Source organism: Paramormyrops kingsleyae, chromosome 23, assembly GCF_048594095.1.
Source record: "Paramormyrops kingsleyae isolate MSU_618 chromosome 23, PKINGS_0.4, whole genome shotgun sequence".
Classification (NCBI taxonomy): domain Eukaryota; kingdom Metazoa; phylum Chordata; class Actinopteri; order Osteoglossiformes; family Mormyridae; genus Paramormyrops; species Paramormyrops kingsleyae.
Genome location: NC_132819.1, coordinates 21,755,704 through 21,762,923, shown reverse-complemented (window position 1 = coordinate 21,762,923; position 7,220 = coordinate 21,755,704). Strand labels below are relative to the sequence as shown.

General features: G+C 38.6%; 2 long non-coding RNA genes across 2 annotated transcripts; both read left to right on the top strand.

Moving 5' to 3' along the window:
- The first annotated feature begins 564 nt into the window (after positions 1-564).
- Positions 565-2,402, top strand: LOC140581927 (uncharacterized). The gene is made up of 3 exons (XR_011984973.1): positions 565-651; positions 1,863-2,050; positions 2,320-2,402. It is a non-coding gene; the product is annotated as an uncharacterized lncRNA (long non-coding RNA).
- Positions 2,403-4,199: 1,797 nt separating this feature from the next.
- Positions 4,200-7,220, top strand: LOC111846909 (uncharacterized). Its single transcript, XR_002838972.2, has 4 exons — positions 4,200-4,334; positions 4,423-4,557; positions 5,626-5,699; positions 7,104-7,220. It is a non-coding gene; the product is annotated as an uncharacterized lncRNA (long non-coding RNA).

Sequence of the window (7,220 nt, the reverse complement as noted above, 5' to 3'; positions counted from 1 at the left end):
TGTCAGCTGAGGAATCGGGAAAGATCAACAGCACGTATAGTACAATTAATAAATCAATCTGAACAAAAAGGTAGTAATGTTGAGAGCAATATATAAATATACATATTTATACTTTTGTATTCTTATCCCTGCAAAATCAACACTTCTAACAATGAAGGGTCCAAAGTTTTACCAAAGGCTATTTTTAAAACGCGATTCAAAATATTGACATTCATCTAAATGCACGCGTTGCTTGCCCTACAAAGAAAAATGCGTTTCCTCCTACGTGAGATCAAAATTATGCGGCGTTATAAATTATACATGACAGAACATTGCTGATAATTTTACACCGTCATAATTCATACCATGTCAAATGTCCCATATGAATTGTTTGAAATAGCGGCGCTGTGATACCGGCTCCTTGTGCGTTTCAGCTGCAGAAGATCCCGCCCAGGGGGTGCACATGGTACTTAAGTAATTCCTCGTTAATATAAGACGCCTACAGAACCTCTTTATCTGACAGATGCGCACGAAGACCGCTTTACAGAGACATACAAAGTCTTTGGCCTTTTCTCATTTTCCTATTATAGGCCTAACTTTGACTGAGGATGGTACAAGGACCTATTACGCCATTTAGGATCGCAATTTGCGCAACCGTTTTTGTCATTTCAGGTAAGAAGTAATTACTTGAGCTGCGTCTTAATTTTTACGAAAAAATTGTGAATAGCTGACCGATGAACGTACTAAAAGATTCAAATGACTCTAAATATTAATTCAGTAATGTTCTCTAATCGCAGGAAATGTTTACGTGTTAATGTGAATATCAATAGTGTGTGTGACTGAACTTGGAGGAGGAGAAGATAATGAGAAAAGACGAAAGTTCAGATCAGTATTTAGGATAATGATTCCTTTTTTCTTCTAGTATTTTAATTCATCAGCCTACTAACTGTTTATTAATTCCACACTCTTCCACAGAGCATTTTGATGAATCCCTAATAGTGAAATCAATACAAACATAATAGTCAACATGTGCAAATAATATGTTGTGCTGATACAATTAAAACCTGCATTGTATATGTTTTACAACAATCAATCCATCACTTTGTAATTGAATCTGATGATTATGTAAAAATTTCCATGATGAGGTTAGACGTTTTTCTTCGTCATTTATTCATGGTAATTTTTTCTGTCTTTGTCTTTGGGAGATAAGCGTCAGCAAAACATTAAAATTATGGTAAGCAGAGCAAATCCATAAGACTTTAAAATATGTCAATGATGATTCAGTACTTCTCGAGCTTAATAATAGTATAGCGTAATATCAGAGGGTTTCCATCTGATAGCTATCCAGTTACAGGAGTTTGTTTGTCATCGCCACACCAAAAATCAAATCCAACACTCAAAGCCAGGCTAAGGTCGATCGGGCTCAGATAGATTATCGAAGGATATTCCAAAATAGGTAGAAGATATGGAAGGAAAGTCATGCATGGAAAAACCCAAACCAGGAACTAAGGATCAGACTGTAGCCCATGAAGGAGAACAGAACTTCTCACCTTAAGTGTAGATACAGGGCTTTAATCGTCCATTTAACGAGACATAGTTGAACATCTTCATGCAGCTACTTTTTCGGCGGGGGGGAGCGTTGAGGATTGAGGAGGTGACAGACAGTTTTCTTAGTTTTAGTTGTCTTCAGATGTGTTGCTTTGCTTTTCCATGACGGCAAGTTTAAAAAGTGCAGCCTTCAGATCTCACGGTGGATCCCAGGTGAACTTTGCGACTCAGTGACGCCAAGAAGGAGCAGGGAGGTTTCTGAAGCAGCACCATGACAGGCTTTCACGCTTCCCATATCTGCAGCTCCACGTTTCAGCTGATCCTTTCCTCGGCAGGTGGCTTCACCGTTAGCCCCCTCCAAGCACCCCGGTCCTACTTTCCGGTCCGGGCAATCAGGAGCACGACAACTGAAATCTCGGCCTACTACTTCCCCATTGAAATCATGAATCGCATCTACATTGAATCACTCAGAAACCCCAAATCTCAGAACTACAAAACTTTGTATGCAGAAGTTACACAGCTGGTAGGAGCCTGACTATGTTCATTTCCATACCTTAACAAGAACTATTTACTGAAATAGATATACACAAATATTTATAAACACTAAACTGTATGATTACAGGAAATAGCTAAATAGCTGTAGAATTTGGTCAACATGCATTTGAGGATTGATTGTCTTTTACCTAATCTTATGCAAGGTTAATTTGCTATTTTAGTTTCTGTTTTCTGCTTGGATAAAATGTTCAATGACAATGCAAAACCGTAATGATCCGTTTGTTTGTTGTCTTTCAGTTCAAGAGTGTCTTCGGCTGTTCACACTGCGACACTGTCAATACGTATATGGGTCTTTTAAACATGACCTTCAGGTAGTCATGCAATTGTTTAAATTGTAATTTCTAGTTTTCTAGTTGCATTCTGTGCCATAAACATTATTATTATTATTATTATTATTATTATTATTATTATTATTATTGAAGTTAACAGTTTGGATTACATTTTCTAACTATAATGGTGTTCACATGCAGTTTGTGATTTGACGTCCTTTATGTTTTCAGCAATGGATCAGTGATTGCAAACTCAACAATTGCCTTCTCCACAATATTTATTAATCAGTATGTGGTGAAGAATTTATTCTTAAGGGCTGTTGCTGCAAATCCACCAAAGGTCCTGATACTGAACATGAAATACAGCAGCGGTAATGGATTTTTTTGGCCACTTCGCGATTAAGCCGCAGATTTGTTTTATTCTTTTCTTGCTCTAATTTCTGCTGAGAATATTTGATTATTACAGATGGAAATATTAATGAAAGCTGTTTAATCTGTTCAGATGTCGCGACCCCAGTACCGGCGCCTGTGCCGGGGGCCACTACAACTCCGCTCCCCAGGACGACTCAGCATTACATTCTACATACCAGTCACCTGACTACTCATAATACTAAGTTTCATTCAACTAGTAGGTCCACACCAAGAAGAACTAATTCTCCAACACACTCAACAAGTCATACAGTACATCATACAATTACTGTATCAAAAGTCTCAACTAGTACTCTGTCCAGAAAATCCACAAGCAGCACAACTAGCCACCCAAGCCACACTACTAAAAAAACAAGTAGCTCAACCACTGTTCTATCAAAAAATACTAATCCAACCAAATTCACAACTCGCCCTTTGTCAAGCCATGTTAGTCATGGAAACAGTGGTTCATCTACTGCATCATCAAAGCATACTACAAATAAAATGACTAGCCATCCATCAAGCCACACTACTAAAAAAATAAGTGGTTCAACTACCATTCCATCCAAAAAAACTAATCCCACAAAATACACGTCCAGCCCTTCGTCAAGCCATGTTAGTCATGGAAATACTGGTTCATCTACTGCATCATCAAAGAGTACAGCAGATAAGACAACTAGCCATTCGTCAAGCTATGCTACTCAAAAAACAAAATGTTCATCCACTGTTCCATCAAAAGATACTACTAATTCCACAAACAACACAACTAGTCCAATATCAGGCCATGTAACTCACAGAGTTGATGGTTCAACCACCGCATCATCAAAAAGTACTACAAATGATACAACTATATCTCCATCAAACCATACTGCTAACAGACCAAATCGATCAACCACTGCTCAATTAAAAAAGACTACTCATTCCACAAGTCACACACATAGTATTCCATCAAGCCAAATTACTAACAGTTACATTAACATTTCAACCACTACTCCGTCGAAAAATACTACTGATTTCATAAAAATCTCAACTAGACCATCAAGCCATATTGATGACAGAGTAAATGGTTCAAGCCCTTTTCCATCAAAAAATACTACTCATTCCACGAATATCAGAACTAGTCCTCCACCCAATCATGCCACTATTTCAGCGACTACTCCATTAAAGAACAGTACTTACTCAACAAAAATAACAATTGGTCCTCTGTCCAGCCATAGTCATCGTACTAGTGGTCTTCCCAAAGAAACAACTAGATTTATATGGCCTACACATGGGCCAACTATGTCAAGATCAGACACCACATCTTCTCCTTCAGGGACAGCTGTAGCACCATACAGCAACACCACCATGACTAGGGATCCATCAAGCCACACCAGTACTCCTCCCAAAATGACCACAAACACCACTCACAGCACCCTAATGACAGAACATCTGAAGATACCCAACACAACGCAGTCCCACAAGGGACCTTCAGTGGCCGGTTCCAGCCATGATGGAGTTCCAGGCTGGGGTATCGCCCTGCTGGTGCTGGCCTCTGTGATCCTGCTTCTCCTCCTCATATTCTTCATCCTTGCGGTGAGTCCTGCCTGTTGTGTCCTTTGGCACTGATTGGCTGTGGCCTGCCTCTGAACGTATCTGACTACAGTGTGATCCATCTTCCCAGCTCTGGCGCTGGTGCTGTCGTCAGGAAGAGACTAGCCCTACAGACGTGACAGGAGAGCCGAATCCCTATGAGAAGCTGAATGGAGAGCCCAGTGCCCCTGAATTCCAATCAAAGGACCTCAATGGAAAGATCTATGTAAGATATCTACGCTGGTGAAATCCTGTCCACTCCCACGTACAGTGTGTATTCGGGGTAATAAAAAACATTAGTCCTCACGTGTGGGCTTGTGAAACTGGACATAACGTGATCAGTGTTGTAATCATTCATTTTAATCATCACTGATTAGATAAATGGCAGTGGCGTGTGGTATCTTGGGAAGAAACTATTAACTTATCTCACAAGAAACATGTTGTAACTCCCAACTAATATTTCGAAAGCAAACATTTGACAGATGCTCAGATTGTATCTGGCATCACAGTCACCATTGTGTGTTGCAAAGTTAATTGGGGCTCACTGATGGGCCCCGAAACTCACTGACTGCTTCAGGGCTCATTCAGTCACTTTGAATCACCTGCGACTGTTTCTAATATTAATGTAGGTCTTCGTATAAGGAGTTCTGTCTGTTGAGCAAAAAACAACAAGACGATCGATGAACTCTGCAAACATATCTCAGTAATTATCAAAAGGATCTTTAAACAAGATCTACGTAAGACACTCACACCAGGCTTCTCTAATCTGTGTAGGACCCTGGAAAAGTGTTTTTGGTATTTTCCTTGGGTATTTGGTATTTTCTTTATGGTTCCAAAAGCATTTTAATTATCATGTAGGGCTTTTTCGGAATGAAACCCTTCCTTCAGTCCATCAAATCATTAAATATGTCTGGCCATTAATGAAAATATTAATGCTGTGGTCGGTGATTCAAAAAATATCTGGAATTCAAGATTTGAATTGTTATAGGATCAGAACGATGTCATTTGGATTCAGTCCAACAAAGACAAACTACAGGACCATAAAGTTACTTATGATAGCATCTTGATATGAGCCCAAAACCAGATTATTTCAAATTTTAGGCTAATTTTGTAGTATTTGTTGGCCTGGATTTGTTTGGGTAACTTGCTCCTAATTTCTTTTAGCTTTGTAGAGCCATCTCAGTAATTATCAAAGGGATCTTTAATCCACACTCAGTCAAATTGATTTTACAGGGAAATTGAAGTTCCTTTTGACACAGTTGCCCCTTTTAATCTATTCCAAATTTCCCTGTAGCCGGAGGATTTCGATAAACCCAAGAAAAACCGAACTGGGATGTATGTAGTCAACCCCTGACCACGTGCTTGCTGGTAAGAAAACTGTGTTACGTTTGGTCATTTTGAGTCTATTCCAGATCAACAAATGGTATTCAGTATTGCAGAGATGTGTGACTGTGTTTATACAGAACAGTATATTCAGGAAAACTCACTTAGTGACACCTATAAATAGCAATGGTCCTGTGGCTTAATGAGCAAACAGGGATCAACAATAGTGAGGCTTTACCTTTAGCTTCAGCCCCAGAAATGGACAGGAACCGACTCGGATCGTGAGCCGGATCTGCAAAGACCAAAAACATCACACAATGCAGCCTAATCTAGATAAATCCTCACTGTATCCATTGTTCATAAGGCATCTCATTCATGCATCTGTCACTATTTATCATTCAGCCTTAATCTTTAGCTTGAAAAAGCTCATTAATAGTGCTGTTCTTAAAGTATTGAGGCAGGTCAGCATCAGAAAATGACAGTGATGTTCTCCATACCTTTATGAGCTGTTTGGTGGAAATAATATTTTGAGACTCTGCAGTCAACTTGCAACTTCGTAACTATTTGCACACAATTACAAACATAGTTATTCTGTGGAATCATTATGTTGATTTATTGTTTAAATTAATTTCACAATGGTCTAATAAAAACCTGTCTAGGATTCTTGCTTATTTAGTGCAGATGCACCCGTAATCAAATTTTACAGTATAATCCCTTTCTTTTAGTAAATTTATTAATGAAAAAATTAGTTGAATTAAAGAATTCTTTGTTCTTGGGTAAATCCTTTGATCCTACTAACAGTAATAGTTTGTCATTATCTGCTTAATATAGAATAAGGGTTTTCCCAAGAAACAATGTAAAAATAATTTTAATATGCAATATGTCTTTTTGTTTGAATACTTAAAGTGAAACAGTATAAAAATTATAATGACATAATAATGAGCCACATTATCAATGACTCAGATTGTACACATACATATGATTCATGAAGTGAGGAGGGTTAGGGTTATTTCTACAAGTAATATCATAGAATAACTGGAACTCTGATTACCAGTGAAATCCGTGTTACAGACTTAAACGACATAGACATCAAGATGGCAAAAACACAGCAAAACCACAATGGGGAATTTTTATTTAAACTTTGGCAGAATTCAATGCAGATCATTTACACCACAGAGACACATGCGGTTGTACAGAAATAATTTCACAACAATTATGAAGCTCTATGTTCTTAAGCAATTTTGACAGATAAATAAAGGAGCGTCCTTAGCAATAGCTGACTGGTCACCTCCCATTTACGCACATTTCTTAGGGCCAAGCCCACATATCTACTGTTTCACTACAATACTGTACTAAAGCGTTGACTCTTTGAATTGCCTCTTAAGGGTCGACACTCAAGAACTCAATTCATTTCCAAACACTGATTCATTTTTTGTGTGTGTGACGCAGGTTCAAGATAATGAAAACAAAAACGTTTTTATGCCACGGAGGAAAGGGTGGAGCCCCTGATCAGCGAGTACAGGCATCCTCTGGAAGAAGGCCTCCGTCTCTAACATCCCACACTGA